An 18,810-nucleotide genomic window follows, 5' to 3' on the forward strand; every position below is an offset into this window, starting at 1 on the left:
AAATATAAAAATGCTGTAGAACAGGTTTTTTTATTCTGAGCCTGATTTGTAGGACTTAAAAGGAGTGCTGAGAGCCGGGAGCAGGGGGCGCGCTTACAATGCGTGGCTTATGCCGGGCATGGGAATGGAATGGAATCGTGGTTGGCGGCATCAGGCCGGTGACCATGTTCGCAGGCACTTAATAAGTATTTAGCATGCAGAACCGGATCATATTTGAAAAGTTGGCTTATGAATCGCAGCTCGGCGAAAGTTGGTTTTATTAAAAGTCAAATACACGAAATGCCGGCTACGTTTTGTGTGCGCTTGTCATCTCGTCAAACACACAGAGCGAAAAGTTTTGGTAACAACGACTCGAAATTGAATTTGTGCCGCGAACCGCAACGACAACAACAACAACAACAACAAGACTAATAAGCTACCCCTGCAGCTATGGGCTAGGCTGAAATCCTTGAGGCCAGAGTCCCCAAGAGGCGCCCATTCATTTCAAATATTGTTCCAAAAGTTGTTCGGCCGTTTCATGTGTGTGGGTGTGTGCGTGGGTGTGTGTGCTGGCAGTTATAAATTACGTTACGTATACGCAATGTGGTTAAGCGCACAAAATGCTCGCTTATGAATACACGTCTTCATATACACACGAACACACACACACATGTACAATAAATAAAAACCAAGCAAATTAGGCGAGAAAATTCAATAAATTGTGGAAGGCGAGCGCGAGGAGCGCAGCTGAGGTGTTGCCTTTCATGGGCCTGCCGCTCTCAAAGAGAGCAAAGGCCTTTAAAATATATAGGACATGCAAGATATTTATTTGAAAGCAGACTTAATTCCACAAAATTCAAATGAAATATGACTGCTAATTAGAGGCCCTATATACTATATATACTCATAAAAATTAGAAGTATATTATATTATAATAAACTTATTTTTATATTCTTGTTCAAATTTGTGATTGCTTCATATCTAAATATTTTAAATTTAAATGGAAAACTTAAAATGAAGCCACAAACAGCGTCAAACTAAGCGGCTCAAATGTCTCGACTGGATACGCATGGCCAGTTCTTTTTTGAATGTACATATATATGTATATACATATATATATGGTACATATACATATATATTTGTAAACGAAATCTGGTGGGCAATAGCAAAACAAAAAGGCAAATGAACGTAAGCGTATCGGTGCATGAACGTGAATTGGCCAGCTCTAATGGGCCTTTGAAATTGGCCGGGCCAACACCAAACCAAATTACACAATTAATAAGTTCAGGAACGACTGAAACAGCAACAACAGCAACAACATAGTCAACAACAACAACAACGAACCGTGCACATAATAATCGCAACGTTTAAGGCCAAAATATGCAATTAGGGCCGAAAAAGGAGCCAGCGTGAAGGCAAGGAATCGCGTGAGAAAACGTCTCAGCAAGCGACGGTCCCTACAGACCGGTCCCTCTCTGTCTCGGAAATTCAAAAATTAATCAGGCGAAAATATTGCAAGCAGCGATGAGGCAGTGGAATGCGATAAAAAGAATAAAACGAAAATTGGGAATGTATTAACACGCACAATGAAATGCCAGTGGTCAAAAATAATAAATAACAACAAGCAAAAGGACTTCATAAAAGGATGTATAAAGTGCCATGAAGCTGACTCTCGCTGGCACTGGCAAGGGTCATGGCCATGGCACAGATAAGGAATTCGACAAATAAAGTGAATATGCATATAAATTGCCATAAGAAAGGGTATCTGGACTGGACGATAAGTTAAAAAATTAGTATTATATGGCTACCTATTAACTTTATGAGTTGGTAAGCCATTAATATTCCATCTCTGCGCTTCAATTGTGAATGAAACAAAGTCGAAAATGCTCAGCTCGAGTCACAATGAGACAGCAGACTGAAGCAGGCCGAGGCAGCCAAAGGACAACAAGCAGAAAGCTCATAACTAAGATTGTGATGGTGGAGTGCAGAGCCAGGGGCAATGGCTGCCATATACAATGGCCATGGCCCAAAAGGAAAACACATGTGCAAGTGGGTGGATAACATGATATAGTGTATGGGCAGGGGGGAGCGGAGATGGGGACAGCTACTTCATGTTGCCAATGGAACAATGCGCAACGAGCCAAGTTAGTTGCCTTACTCTATGGCCCTGGCTCTGGCTCTGGCTGTGGCTGTGGCCTAAAGGGCAGCTAGGCTGAGTGTGGGCGGGGCCAAGGTAGTGAGACAAAGTGCTCAAGTTTCTTATCAGGCCTGGGGTAGAGGCGGGCCGACGCCTCGGGGAGCTGGTACCGCAAATGTGTAAAAGATTCTCGTAATTTTATGTCTGCTCTTTTCATTCCTTTTACCTTATACCTTACATACATATATGGGTAGGCGGGGTATATTAAAGTTGAGTTTGTTTATGAAACGGGCGCAAATAAATATTGGCTTTAATGTGATGTTGGTAGATAAGTGTTATCGTTCAACTCAAAGGGAAGAATGCAATTATATTGATAAATATCGATTTGTTGGGATCCTTATATAATAAACTTAGTTTTCTTTATTTATTTTTTTTTTTTTTACTCTGAACAATAATTATTGCTATAGGAATAAAGTAAATGAGATTATATATGCTAGGCAGCATTCCCTATAAAAACGGAATAAGTAAACTCTCTTATCTATTTAACAATTCCGTTAAGGAATATCTAATCGCTAATGAATAGTCGATAATAGCATTTAAATTTCTCTTTTAATCCCTGCTACAGGGTATCTCATACTATATTCAACTGCAATTTTTATATACTTGATTTCACTTGGGGTTATTTGTTATCATTTTCTAAACATTTTCAGGCGTCATCTCTGAGCTCTCGCAGTCCTAGAGCGCGGTCCACAAGTGCTCATTAGATTTGTGCAAATATTTACGCTGAATCGACAGGCGTAATCCGCTCCATTCCGCTCGTTTTCCAGTGTCCCCTCCATACCCCAGCCAACGCTAGCCCTCCTCGCAGCAGCCGCACCGCTAATGACGCCCACAAAAAACGAAGGAAAAATGTAATTTCATTGCTTGCGCAATATTTCATTTCGCGCTCAGCGCTCAAATAAATAAGAAATGATTTTTTACGAGTTTTGCTTGGGTTTATATATTTTGCGCTATTGACTTTTAGGTTTGTTTTTATGGCCATGACAGGGGCATTTGTGGGCAGGGCGGGGGCTGGCGCTGTGCTTGGCTGTGACCTGCATCATGTTAAAGCAAATAAATCGCTCAAGTTGAAAAAACAGCTTGCTCTGGAGCCTGGCCTGGGGGAGGGGGAGCACAGCCGGAAGTACTCAAATATGTTTGCCATTAGGTAGAACGTACTTAGAGGAGAAGAAGAAGAAGAAGTAGCTGTCCAAGTTATTGATGGAGGGGCACGAGAGCGAGGCTGCTGCAAGAAGGCTAAAATTGCGAACTGCAGTAGCGCATGGCAGCTCTGAACCAGTTGCACTTTTCCGAACAAGCAGCAAAGGTCAAATAAATCAATGCTCAAGTGATTGAGAAAAATCATAGTTGAAGAAGCACACACATATAGAGAGGGGGAAAATATATAATTCAGAGAGCGAATCGGACAGTAAATAAACTATGAATGAAAATCGCTGCTGAAATGCTCATTTATAGTTTGAGAGAATAATTCACTCGGCTGGAAGAGCAAGGGAAAACTTGAAATTTTAAAAGGTCTTGAAGTGGTACTGCATGTCACTGAAAATAGAATACAGGCTGTATGCTGCCTTGAAATATCTTGTAGATTCCTATTAGATGATATATTATATACTTAATTTTAGTTAACTGAAATCCTAATTGCAATAATCATGATCATTTATTTGTAATTATTATTCAGACTTGCACTCTGATTATCAACATTTTAGTTTGAGTTCATTAATGCCGAGTGGATGCTCTAATTATACGACGGCAACAAAATAAATAATCTGACTACAAATTGATGTGGCCCACTAACAATTGTTTGTTTCAGCTCCTGCTCAGTCGACAAGCCTCAGGCAATGCAAGCAATGCACACACATACAAAAGAGAGAGAGATAGAGAGAGAGGGAGAGAGAGAGAGAGGGAGAGAAAGAGATCTGCATAAACAAACATCTGACTTTTGGTATTTGCCATTGGCAAACAGTTGCTATATTGCAGCCTCTGTATTTCGGGTAATCAAATATTAAGCGTGCTGAACCGCTCCCCGTTTGCCACGCCTCTGGACATGCATGCCACTTGCCCCCTGCCGCCACGCCCCGTGTCACGAACAATTTCAAGGATAACTGTCCAAAAAGTTTTCAACAACGAGTCCATCGCAATGCTCGCAGAAAAACTAAATAAAATGCAGCAAACCAAACGAAAAATCCTTCCTTTATCACATATAGAAAAGCAGTGTCTGCCTATAGCTTTTCTCTTCTTCTTCTTATTTGTGTGGTTATTTTGCTCAAATTTAAATTAAAACTCAAATCGAATTGCAATTAAGTCCAGTCAAATATTGAGATGGCCTTAACAAGGGGTTGGGGCACCGTTAAGTACCACCTTTTTAGCCAGCAGCCGGCTTCTGGCTGCATTTGGCTAAGACCAAAAGTTGAGCAACGAAAATAGTTTTGCTAGGAAATTACTTCGAACAGGTGAGCTCAGGTGGGCTGAGGCAGGACTTTGCTATACCCTAATGATGAAGTGCACTGCGTGCGTGTGCGTGTGTGTGTAGAGTTAAACTTTAATGAATAATAGCCAGGTGCAACTGACGGAGAATGTGGTTTAAACCAGAAACTTGTCCAGGAGGCTTGGAATTTGCTGCTAAATACACAAATACAATTTTTCATATTATTTATGGGCTTAGAATACCAAATTTGGGGAATCGAATTGTCTAAAGTGTTTGTAAATGTCGTAAAGTTGAAACAATCTTCGATCTAGTCCCTTATGCTTATATTTAATCGAAAAGGGAACAATAAAATTATAGACAATAATTTTTAATAGGTTTTCCTATTTAACCCCTTGATGCAGTGTACAATCTATCATAGTTTATCTACTTTCTAACATTATACTACTACCTACTACTGAAACACAAATAGCCCGCAAACAGTTAATTTTGGATATAGATATTAGCAAGGCCTAATTAATTTTAAAATGCAATTAAAATGTTATTTCCGGACGTTTCGCGCATTGCCGTAGATATCACGCCACAAAATTACGATTCAATGAATCACTTTAAAGTATTCGCCCCACACCCGTAAACCTTAAACAAATTGCCGTATAAATTGCTACAATTATGTCTAATTAAATGTAAATTTCGGTGCACCACTCGACTACAGCAGCTGCCAGCAGTTCCAGCTACGACTCCGGCATCGGCATCGACTCCGACTCCGCTTCCCTGTCTCCGACGCCTGTAGCATTGACCTTACCCAGACCAAAGTCAAGCCAGACACGGCTACCGCACACAATAGTGGGCAAAAAGCGTTGCATTATGTGACAACGAAGCTGGTGGCGCCGCCTCCTCCCCACACACACACACATAGGGGGAGCTGACAGCTGTAATCCTCCTGCTTATATCCCGCATTCCGTGCAACCACCCACATCGGCCCCGACTGTAAGGACGCCGTAATTTACAAAATAAGCCGTAGACAGGCCACAAAAGGAAAAACGGAAAAGTAATGCATAGAAAGTAGGCAGCAACGGAAAAGCCAAGGTTAGTCGACCTGAAAATACCTGCCTGGTGAGTTAGCTAATTTTATAATACTAGGCAATCAAGCGTCTAACTAGATTGGGTAAGTTACTTACTTTTAAACCAATTGAAATTGTTCAAATTGGAAATAGATACGAGATTTTGACAATATCGAACCGATCCCGGTAAATAAAATAAATGAATAGATAATTAGATAGCTGCGATGATTAAGACTCAACTGAAATAATGCATTTTATAATTTATAATATTTACATTGATCCCTAATCATCGAAGTTATTGATGCGTGCCATAACTTTATCGATGACATTGAGGTCTATATGTACCATAGATTAACTTCATTCTACTTTCAGCTTATTCTCTTCTATAATGAAATAGTCTATCATTAATATAAATGAACCCTACCAAAGCAAGGGTCAACTTTTTGCCTTGGATCAAGCATACCCTTCTTTAGCCAATATATATTAGAGTATAATTGCGAAAAAAGAGACAATTAGTAGGCCTCACTATTTGCTACGTTTTGCTATGGGCACGTTTTGCCCACACCTGACGCCAGGTGGCGGAGCTGTTAGCCACTTGTGGCATGCCCCGCAGTCACATTGCCTCCAGACATTTTCCATTTCAAAGCATCTTTAACAACGCAATTCTCGAGACTTGTAGCCAGTTTTTGTGCTTGCTTTCGTTCAGGGGCTCCTCGTCTATAACTCACCTCTTTGACACGCGCGCCAATTAAGCTGCAGTTGTTGTTGTTGTTCTTGCTGTTGTTGTGGCAGTTGTGCTGACTCGCATTGCTGTTTGCTGCAAGATACAAAAAGCCGCACATGAGTCATAAAATAAATTCGTTTCGACGCCTCGTTTAAAATGCCTGTTTTTTATACCCTGAACCCATTGAAAATGGGAAATCAGGGTATAATGGTTTTGTGAAAAGTATGTAACAGGCAGAAGGAATCATCGCAGACCCCATAAAGTATATATATTCTTGATCAGGACGACGAGCTGAGTCGATATAGCCCTGTCCGTCTGTCCGTCCGTCCGTCCGTCCGTCCGTCCGTCCGTATGAGCAAAAGGATCTCAGAAGATATAAGAGCTAGAGAGCTGAAATTTGGCAAGCATACTCGTGTATACCATAGGCAGTACAAGTTTGCTTTATTTTTTCGATAACTCATCCGATAACTTTTTTATCGAGAATAATCGAAAAATCGACAATGTTTTTTCAGCTTATTTTGAACACTTTTAGACCTGGAGACTTCAAATTTGCGTTGTATATAAAGTTAATGGATACAAAGATTTTGTAATTTACAGATTTTGGATACCACGCCCCCTTCGCCCCCAATTTGTAAAAAACGCATTTCAAGTACTAGAGACTTGTGCTTTGAAATGTACACACATTTAAGCCATATGATTACGCTCTAAAAGTTTCATTAAGATCGTATGTCTACAAAAGAAATTATTCAACAAATAAATTCTCGTTATATTGCCCACACTGCAGTGCAGCCCAAGCGCAGCCGCTGCTAGCTGCGCAGTTTGCAAAGCGCGTGCTTATACGTGCATGTGTATGTATGTGTGCATAAAAGAAGTCCAGAATGATTAGAATATCAGTTTGGAGGGTTCAGGGTATCTCCTAGTCGAGCAGTCTCGACTGGAGCCTTCTTACTTGTTTTCTTCTTATTTTGGCTTAAACATATTCCACGCCACAGACGAGGGTAAATAAAAATATAAAATATGTGTACAAAAATAAAGTAAAAGGCATAAAAATTGAAAATATGAGCAACCATTTTATCTTTAAGATACACAGTGATTAATTGTTAGGTAATTTATATAAATATTTCATGAGAATTTCCTCATGACTTTAATTTTTATTTATTTAAATTTAATTTCCGTTTCGTTTACTTTAATATTAAATATTTACTTGAGTTATTGTAGCCAACTGCCACGACCCGTTCATACGATGATTCATAAAGATACTTTTCTACTTTTCTAGATAGTTAAAATATTTGCGAGCTGCAGTCAGCTCTGAATCAATTCAGCCAAAGACCTCGTCAATGTATATATAGTATTCATAGACATATATATATATATATATATACAAGACAGTTATCATACCCCTTGTACGTGTCTTGTATTTTAATAGTTATGATAATTTCTCAGCAGTTTGTTTTTGGAGTCATTAAATGTGACAAATATTAAGCTCAGATCAGATCAGATAATAATAGAAAATAATAATGCATATAAAGCCTATGCTACTCACTGGACTGCACCCAAAATTCCAAAACCATTTTTGATATATCATCATCAAGTATTTAAATTATAGTAGCATAAATCAACTTAGTCTAATATGAATTCAACAGATCATCAACATCTTTCGGCATCCGTTTACTTATTTAGATGTTAGATAAGATCAAAAACAACTTCTAGTGCAGTTTCGGAATTCATTTGTTAAGTTGTCTGCAGCTGCCGTTTTAAGTAAATTATCGATACGTTTCGATTGCTCGAACACTTAAAATTGTCGCTCGATTGATTCCATGACGATTGATTCCATGATGAAAACTTTTTCTATAAACTCGAGACTCGTTAGGACCTGGCCAACCAGAAGTGCTTGACGTAACCGCAACTGAATGCTCGGCGGGCTCATGCCGCAGGCTTAACAAATGTTTGCATATATATTGTGAGCTCGGTTTCTATTTACATTTCAATCTGCAAGTACAAAGCCGAGGCAAAAGCCAAGAGACGCCCCACTGGGGCAGTGTCATTTACAGCATAGTTTGCCCTCGCTCTCGCCTTCTGTCTCTCTCTCTCCCTCTCTCTCTCTCTCTCTCTTTCACTCGTTCTTTCTCTGTCGTCACCTGACAAAGTTTAGCCATAGAATTTCTGCTGTTATTTATGAGAATATATTTTTACACATTTGTTGAAGGGAAATAATTAAGGAACATATTTTTACTGGTTACACAAAGTTGAAACTAACATTTATAAATTGCCATTGACTTTGCAATATTGTTAGTTTCTATTTGAACGAAATTCATCCGGGACTTGGCCTACATTTATTTTTCTCTGTAATCATTGTGCCTAAATCTGGACATGTTTTCTATGTGACTCTGTTTGTAACAGACAGTCAGGGCTAAAAAGATTACTTTTTTTTAGTTTCATATATGTTGAGAAATATAACTACAAATAATATGGAATACGGAATATATAATATGTAATATTATTGCCCCAGTTACCAGTGCTTTATGTTTTAAGTAATTTTTTAATTTATATAAACTCTAATCTCTAATAAATAAATAAAAATAATATAGTTATTTTTTTCAAGATTTCCTCAATATTGATTAGAATCAATTTTACACATTTGATTTTTTAGGAATACATCTGGGAACGTAGGTCAAAAAATTTCAAATACTCACAAACTAAAATAAGAGGAAATAAATTATACTATTATTATCACATAGGATGTTTTTTTTAGCTAAACTAAACTTTCAGTTTAGTATCAAATAAAAGCCTATATCTTGCATATATCTGTCAGCACCCTCACTTATTTAGGGTTAAGGCTTCTAATTAAATTGAAAGCAATTATAGAATGCAGCCTACGCATTGGGAATATGTGGCAATAAAACTTATCACAGGCTGTCAAGAGCTCTGACACTGATTGAAAAATATAAACTGTCTGGCAGGCAGCAAGGACGCAGCCAACACATAACAGACAGAAAGATAAATAACAGAGAGTGAGAGTGAGAGGGTGCGGGTGCGGGTGAGATAGGCAGAGAGCGAGCGAATGAGAAGCTGAGTGATGGCTTCGCATGTTATTAGCATTTTTGCACACATGCATAAATTATGCAAAGCTCAGTGTAGACATCAAAATGTATTTCAAATATTTGGCTGGCGAAAGTGTTGAATATTTGCCAGAGCTCCTCGGGCTGGCAGGATGTGCATGCGAATAGGCACATACATATATAATCTAACGGTAAGAGAAAGTTTTGCTTACTTTGGCTCTAGCTTCTAGCTAATGCCAGCCAAATGCCGTGTTGCCAAAATATTTTTCTAATTTTATTTTCTTGTACTCTACTTTAAGTCGACTTTTTAGTTGATATGTCAGCTTAGCACTCGAGATAAGTAAAAGCTGTATTTAAATGAAGCACTAAAAAAACAACAACTTTGAGGCAAACAATAATAATAGCAAAATATTAATTAACATGACAAAAAGCAACAGTTGCGGCTTTATGAGCGAGCTTTTTCTGGCCAAAAAGTACATTCAATATTCATATTTGTCTTTTACTTATTGTAAGCCTTGACTCAGTGTTGACTAATTGAAAGATAGTACAAAGAAACTGCCAGCAATTAAAAACACATTAAGATGACTTAAGTGCTGGGAACATGACAGCTTAACAGAAGCTTCAGAAGCACATGGGGACTTTAATTAGGTAATTTGTGATTTATGTACGAATATTCTAGCTAAAACACATAAAAAAAAACTTTTGTATAAATATTAAATTTTCCTGAATATAAGTGAATTCATATTCTGAGAGAAGCTTAGAGTATTAGAAGCTACATCTCTATTAATATACATTGAAAATTGAATTAGCTCGCAAATGTGATTACAATAAAAATATATTTAAATAAATATTATGCCTTACACTGAGTGAAAATTTCATAACAATTGCATGATCTAATCAGAATTCTATTGTACTAGATATGTATATATATATTATGCAAATATAAATTATAAATAAACTGCAAACACACATACATATAAGGCGCCAAAGGCATACATTCCATAGCTCTTTTTAACAAAGTTACAATTTCATTTGTGGAAGAATACAATCTTCTCATAAATAAATAACAGCAGAAAAACTATGTATATTTACTCTATGAGGTTCATACAAGATTATATTGCTAACGCTCTCTCTGGGATTTGTTTCAGCTATTCTAACATTTCCATTTTAAATGTAAACTTAAAAGTTCGCTCTATTCATTGAGCTCTTAAATAATTTCACACAAATTCGCTGCAAAGTTTGGGTCTATCAAAAGGAATATATACACTGCATGCAAGGAGAAGCGAGTAAACTCGATTTCAATTAGTGAATGTAGATAAAAACTAAAAAAAAAATACAAAATTACATTAAAACACTGCAGAAAGCTTCTCTTTTGAGTACGAACTCGAGTCGCACTCTCGGCCTAGGCTAAACTCGAGTTGAGTCGAGTCGATGCTGCGACTCGGTTAAAAGTTGACAATTAAAAAGTTTGCTAGCAGGATTTTGTTGTTGTTGTTGCTGTTATTGTTGTTGCCGTTGCTATTGCCATTGCAGTTCTTTTTGTTGTTGTTGATGTAGTTGCCGCTGCTCTTCTTTCTGCTGGCTGTCCAAATGAGTATTTTTTCCTGTCAACAGAAGCAGCGCAGACAAAGTTGGAGCCAACTGCAAAACTGTGCAAATTAGTTTTGTTTTTAATTTAGCATGATTTAAATTATTCCCCATGCTTTGTCCTTTAGCAACTGCTGACGACTCGAATTTTTCTCCTTTGGCAGCGTCTTTTGCGTGTGTTTGACTAGTTGGAATATTAAAATTCTTTCAACAAGTTGTCGCCGCTCTGGCAGTCTGTGCCGTGCGAATGAGCGAGATGGCAATGGTGGAGTCATCGAGCTTTTTGAGTCAGTTCTTTAATCAAATTAAAGTTACATTTTCAGAGCTGAAGCCAGTTTTGCAGGCGAGGCGTACTCAACGTGGGCGTGTGGGCGGGCAACGGCGACGGCGACGGCGACAACAACGGCAACGGCGACAACGATGACGTCTGCCACAGACAGACGATAAAACAACAACTCACACACACTTACCGTGCTGGCCGCTGCGACTGCGCTGCTTGCAGCGTTGTCGAAAACTGGTTTTGTATTGCCTTTGCTGCTGCTGCTGCTTCGTTTGCTGCTGTTTGCTTTTTCTGCTTCTGCTTCTGCTGGCTTTTGTGCTTGTGTATTGGTGGAGAAGTAAGCACTTTTTTCAATACCTTTTCATTTGTTGCGAAATATACTCGAAGTCTCTCAATGTGTTTGTGGTAGTTGTTGTTGCTGCTGAGCCATATGCTACTTGCAATTAATTAAGCCCAACAATTGGCCAGCAAACAAAAGAAATCAACGCGACACACGGTAAACACGATATACAAATGCAAATATAGACGAAAACTCAAGCGCACACACAGCCACGCATATATGTGGATGAATATATGTAGATGTATGCACGTGTGTACGCACGTATGTGTAACCTGTGTGCTTCACTAGTCGTGCGCGCCTTTTGCTCTGGCGTAGGCGGCAAGTGTGCGTGCGAGGAGCTGGGAGGGAGGTCAGGCAGTTAACGCGCCACGCGCGAAGACGACAAAACGAGTATGCGAGTATGCGAGAGAGAGAGCGACACAGCGATGCGCTGACGTCCGCACAGCACAAAATTTATAAACAAACTGAGCTGAGCTGGCGGCGACGTTGGCGTCGACGTCGCCATTGCCGGCAGCCAACGCCAACCAGGTTGCGTTTGAACTTTGGTCGAGAACTTGTTTGCTGTTCGCTTGTGTGCGAGTGTGCGACTCGCTCTGTGTGTGTGTGTGTGTGTGTGTGTGTGACTCCAGTTGTATGAGTGGGTGGTACGAAGAGCGGCTTTAAGCGCGACGAACGGCACAGTGGGACGAAGCTTTTGTAAAGAGATGAATCAATTTATTTCAACAACGCAATTGATGAAGTTTAATATAGAGCTAGCATCTTGCTATATGGAAAAGGACTTAATCTAAGCGTTAGTGTATTAAGAATAATTTGTATTATCATAGACATAATATTTTATATATGTATGTAATAATATAATATTAGAATTATAATAATAATAATATTAAAATAACTGACGGAATAATAATACTTCGATTTTTTTTTTTTTCATAAAAAAAATGCTTTTTTAAATTATAGATGACTTTATAAAGAATTATGTATTATAAAGACAGTAATATTATTATTATTACTATTACACATCAATCAATTAAAATATTTTATTAAATATTAAATATTTTCTTTAAAAGGTTTTAAAGTTTTTTTATTGGAATGAAAATCAGAAAATTCAAAAATATATTTAAACAACTAATACAGGCTAATATTAAAATAAACCAAATAATAATAATAAATAGAAAACAAATCTTAAAACTAGCTGGCTAGCCCTCACACATACACACACACCGCGCTGCAACTTCAGAGTCGACTCTCGCTTGCAACATGTTCAAGTTCGATGCGCTGCATTAGCTTGATTACATGTTGGCATTGCCGCAGCCAACACCAAATTCAGCAATAGCAATATGAGGCAGCATGAGAGCACTTTGCAGTGAGCGTATACAACTTTGGAGGAGATATATAAGTATGGTAAGTAAAGTACCTATTTAGGTAACAGTCATTTAGAGTAATGCTAAAACAAATGCCCAAAGTTCAAACTTCACACTGAAGTCAAATAGCAGGACACGCACAACAGACCGGTCTCCTATTTCCAGGGTATTTACTAGTCGTCGACAAGTGCGAGCTCGGGGATTTGTACTTAGCTGTTGCTGCTGGCTTAGCTACAGCGCTGTTGACGTTTTTGCTTTGGCATTTTTGTTGCTTTTTCGCTCGTTTTTTCTTATTTTTATGTATTTTGATTTTGTGTTAATTTCTTATGCTGCCGGCTGTCGCCGTGGCTGTCGCAGTTGCCGTCGCTGCCGGCGTCGCTGCTGTCGCTAAGTCAATTTTAAGGTTTATTTGAATTTCATTTTTTGTGTGTGTAGTTTTTCCTCTGCCTCGGTTTGTTTGCCTTCCTTCACTTTTTGTCGTTTTCTCGTTATTTTGTTTTTGTATTTTTTTTATATACATATTTTTTTCCGTTTGTCGCCTGCCGCTGTCGCCCGGCAATATTTATGTTATTTTTAGTGTTGCATGTAAATTTGTGTGGCATCCACACTGCGGCTGCTACGCGTCGCATCGTCTCTATGCTAATGAGGCAGCTTTTATGCCGGGCCATAACTGGGAGTGGAGCACAGTGTTCAATACATTCAATTGCCTGTTGCGCAAACTAATAACAATTTAATTTTCAATCGAATTATGCAGGCTTTGATGGGCACACACTCAAACAGGGCACACAAATACATGTGCATGCATATATACATATGTATATGTAGGTAGCTAGGCAATAGACTTAAATTTTAAGGCTATTCAATCGCATATGCACACAGCAATTTGGCACTGGCAATAAGCTGAGTATTACCTATTTCCAGTCATACCACAATTTCAAACAGCATTCCTCAGCCCAGATTGCGCATACGCAGCGTAAGCTCCCTTCAGTGCCTGCATTTTGCATCTGAAGGCTTCTACAATATGAAAGGGATATTATAATTAAATTTTGAAACTGTAAATGGAATGCACAAATTCATTTCAATGCTTATAAATTAATCATATCTCTTGTTCTATTTATATTCTATTATATTCGAAAATAAATTCCTTCATGAATCCAACATTTTTTTTAGAGAAATAAAATTGTTATGATTATTTTCCATATTATTATGACTATGAGGCTAATTTACAATACATATAATACATCTCGTTATATATGTACATATATACGTTATAAATATCTAGTCTTAGTTAGAGTAAGTTCGACTAATGAGAGTCGCTAGTAGCTTCATTTCATTGGCTTATTGATAACGATAATTAAAGCAGCGCACAAAGGACTTGGTTCACCTTTTGTGGGGCCGAAAACCGATTGCAAAGCAACACAATCAACAAGGACAACAGCAGTTAGTGAAAGGCTTAGAACGCTGTGCACGAACAGTCGGCCACGTTAATGATGCTGCACGCTCGCGGGCCATGTTTCCTATACGTATGTGTGCGCGTGTGTCTGTGTCTGTGTGTGTGTGTGTGTGTGTGTGTGTGTGTGTGGACGGTGACTGATAGAATGTGGCAGGTGCAGCAGCAGGCACCAAATGCACTCATGCAGCTTGATTGCCCACAGACATTTGCCAATGACAGCAACAGGAAAAAACTTTAAATCGCAACTACATGTTGGTCCCGGCAAGACACTAACTGGGCTCCAACCAAACTGGGCGTGGCAAGTGGGGTTAAGCCAAAAATGTTGTAGGTTATGCAGAAACGTAGACCAGACCCGTATTCGGTTTTCGTATTGGTCTCGGCGTCGTGCACAAATTGGCCCGTATAACGCACTCAGGCACTCACACTCACACAAATACATTCGCACACAGACAGTGACGCACCGACACACACCTAGATAGAGCCCATTGAGCGCTTAGTTATTGGGCTTATGTCGATCCATTGGCTGCAACTTCTACTTAAATGGCTGGCACGTATCAAGCCCATAGACGGCTATAGAGAATTGCAGCAGAGAGCGAGAGCTTCTTAACTTAGGGGCTTAAATGGTGGACAGGGCTAGTGCGAGAGACAGAGAAGGAAGGTGTGATTGAAATAGAGCACGAGCTTAACAATTGAGAAATCCTAAAGACTTTGGAGCAAACTGTTGTGCTAGGCAATAGTTCGGCTATAAATCTTAGTTAATATAGTATTTAATAAAATTAGTTTGATACAGCATTCTTATTTATCAATTTGCTAATTTATTTGTATTTTTATTGTTTTAAAAATGCATTTTATAATCTAATAACTATTCTGTAAACACTTGAGTATATTAAATTTACAATATACACAACTTAAAGTTCTTGTTAAATCTGCTTGGCAACTGCAACTAATTGTTAAATTGCCTGTTAAGCTGCGCCGTAATTTAAAGTCTAGACGGCAATTGTTTAACTACCGTTAATTGGCATTGGGCCATTAAGCACCTATGTTAATTAGTCGACCTGTGCTTTCGGCTATTCATTGGCTCCAGGCTCGACAGCTGTTTATCACTCATGCGCCTCGTTGGCTGCGTCATTTGCGCTCATTACCGACGCACAGCGCATGAATTGCAATTTATACGCATTTCCCGCAGATCATACTCTGGCCATTGTTATTGGACGCATCTGCCAGCTGCGGTCCAATTAGACCGTTTTGCCTGGCTTGCTTACATTTTTGGGTTTGTCTGCCGACAAAGTTACAGCGCGTTTTGGCGCCGGTTCACGTCCAGCAAATTGACATGATTTATGAAACGGCTGTAGATAAACACTAAATATTAAAGTTTGCAAAAACCACACACACTACTCTGTACTGTGGGGTAATGAGGTCCAGGGCTGAGGACTTTAAATTGGACGTGGAGCCATGCAAGCCGCTTAAGCCACAGTCACAGCTGCCCACGGATGTGCGTGTGTGTGTGTATGTGTGAAAGGAGAAAAAACGCATTGCATCCTAATGACCCAAACGGATTACGTCTCGCTCTGCTGGCATTTAATATTTTTTCAATTCATAAATTTGAATAAGCCGCGCGATAAAAAAAATGCCCAGCCAGCAAAGGCGTCGAGGCATCCCTTTTTGGACCCTTCTCAGTCCCATTCAGTTTTTGTTGCTTCTCTTTAATGCGACGATATAAAATTTAATTTTGCATAATTAATGTGCCACTACAGTCCAAACATGACCAAAAGAAAATTCATTAATATGATTTAGGCACCCCGCAGCAGAAACAAAAAAAAAGGACAAATTCGCCCGAGGGCCCAAAGCTATTTAAAGTATATTTGTTTGGGTCACAAACGCCCCATGCATGACTGACTTTTGGGCAGCTCTTGCCTTGCTTGCGTTGGCCAAAAGGGCTGCAGCCCTGAAAAATAACAAAAAACAAAACATCGAGAAAATATACACAAATCTATAGCCAGTTAGGTCACACGGCCAAAATGTTGGCTGGAGCAAAAGAAACAACAAACAAATCAAATATTTCGGAGCACACAAATACACTGTGATAGGACAGAGACGAAACTTGAATTCAATTAATTTTAGGATGCAAAATTAAAGTAGAATATTTACCTATATATACCTATCTATATATTTGGAATTAAAGAAAGAACCATAACATCATAACATGTTGCATAACATCATAAATTTGAAAATCAATTGAATTAAAAGATGGACCAAAAATTGCATTCACTTTTTATCTTAAACATAAATGCTTAGACTTTACACCTAAAACATAATTAAAACTTTATTACTATCAAGAATGCAGCTTGCGGCTAACCTGTGTTATGTCAATAAAATACGGTTTTAATTGGCTTCATACCATATCCATATCACAAGAACAACACCAACTGCAACTGCAAGTCAAATAATCCTAAATTCCTTTAATAATATGCTTACACCAATCTAATCTAATAATATTATAATTTTCTCGAATAGCTTTCTTGATTCAACTTAAAGCAATCGAATTTTTCAAATCATAAATCAATAATTTAAATTACTAAAAAATATATTTATGTTTATATGAACATGTTATTGACGGCCACTTCCAGACACAATCAACTAGTCTGCGGGAGACCATTGAAGAATTTACGACCATCCCCAACGTCAAACCGTCGAGCATGGGCAGCAGCAGGAGTAAGCCAGCTGTGACCAATGGCATGCCGTTGGAATCCTTGGCAATAGATATAGGATAATATGCAAGACTTCAAAGTTATAAGCATCGCTACCAGTTCTCTATGCTATTATATAAAACATGTATGTATATACGTAGTTTATTAGTATAGTATGTATATTTTAAAGTATTTATTATGCTGGAAATAAATAAATATATCTTTAATATATCTTTAACTATGTTTATTTTATCGCCTGAGTGCTATCAAAGCTAAATTCTAGTAATATAATAAATATTTTAGGAATTCGCTTAGTTAAGAAAATTTGCAATATTATTTAATAATATAAATATTTATAATTTTAATATTTTAGATATACACATATATGAAATATCTCATCTCTATCGAGTATTTTTCAAAGTGTACTGATAGCTATCAGCTAATACGCGCCTATAAACTTAACACGTTCGATTTTCGGGACATTTGAAGGGATTTTAATCAGCGCGTGTCAGGCGCTAGGCTGTGGCTTTTAATTTCATGCGAGGCTGTGCCTGTGCGAGGATGTTCCAAGGGATCTATCTGTGTCTGTGTGTGTGCTAGTGTGCCTGTGTGTGTCTATGTTCTGGTTATCTGTCCATCCAACTATTGCTGTTTTGAACTGTCTGCCTCGCTCTAAGCCCCCAACCTTGTTTATTTGTGTTGGCCATGGCGATGGATTTATGAGCCAAATCGTTCAGCGCGCGCTTTAAATGCCAGACTGCATGCTATGTGTGTATTTGTGCGAATGGCGTAGGCACACAAATATGCCAAAAGCACGCGCTTAGCCTAACCACGCACACACACACATATACACTTACACACTCACGTACAGATATGTCACCTTCCATTAGGACCTTTTCGTTTGCTCTCGCCACGCTGCGTATACGCAATATATTTGACTGCAGCCTTTTTGGCGTGTTGGCCAAGCGACTCATGAATATGTAAGTATTTTTCATTTAATTTTGATTTTAGGGGTTTTGTTTTTGGCAATATTGCGAAAAGTTTGGCAAGCAGAAATCTTCCACATTACTTGAGCTGTTATTGCTGTTGTTATTGTTGCGATTGTTGTTGCTGTCATTTTTCATAACTTGACCTTTTTGGCCAACGTCTGTGTCGTAAACAATGCATGTTATTGTAACGCTTTTATGGGCCAAAATGGTCGCACGTACACACAATACAACAACAACAACAACAACGGCAATAACAACAACACAAAAGAACAACAATAACAACACTTTCTTCAAATACGTTCTATAACCAATATAAATGTCATTTATGTTCTGGACAGTTGGCCATGGCCAGGACCCGAGCAAAGGGTTTTACGGGTAAAAGCTGTCATGGTCAGCGATACAAAATACAGAAAAAAATAGGAAAATAAAATAAAAGCAACAAAAAAAGTTGTTGCAAAACCGGGAAAAACTACCATGGAACAGTTACAAACACTTGTGCACATGACACAGGGGAGGCAGACGTGGCCAGGGGGAGGGGCGGGTAATGGGAGGCGAGAGAGGAGTTGTAGCGCTGTTTGAGTTAGAGTGCGATAAGCCGCACACAAATGAAAGCAATAGCACCACTTAGTGGCACTTGAGGATATGCAAAAGCGTCAAGCACTTCCGGTTTATCG

General features: G+C 38.7%; 1 protein-coding gene across 4 annotated transcripts in view; it reads right to left on the reverse strand.

Moving 5' to 3' along the window:
• The window catches only part of LOC108620964 (trophoblast glycoprotein), a 47,821-nt gene extending 35,691 nt beyond the window's left edge, over positions 1 to 12,130 (reverse strand). For 3 of the 4 annotated variants that reach the window (XR_016271612.1, XM_089476346.1, XM_089476345.1), the window contains exons 1-2: positions 11,497 to 12,130; positions 6,385 to 6,473 (exon numbers count right to left, since the gene is read on the reverse strand). The gene's annotated coding sequence lies outside the window, so the exon portion shown is untranslated. The remainder of the gene's footprint in view (positions 1 to 6,384; positions 6,474 to 11,496) is intronic. The other variant, XM_089476347.1, reaches the window with a different exon arrangement.
• Positions 12,131 to 18,810: the final 6,680 nt, after the last annotated feature.

This window comes from Drosophila arizonae, chromosome 2 (assembly GCF_054131065.1).
Source record: "Drosophila arizonae isolate 15081-1271.41 chromosome 2, UAZ_ARI_1.0, whole genome shotgun sequence".
NCBI lineage: Eukaryota > Metazoa > Arthropoda > Insecta > Diptera > Drosophilidae > Drosophila > Drosophila arizonae.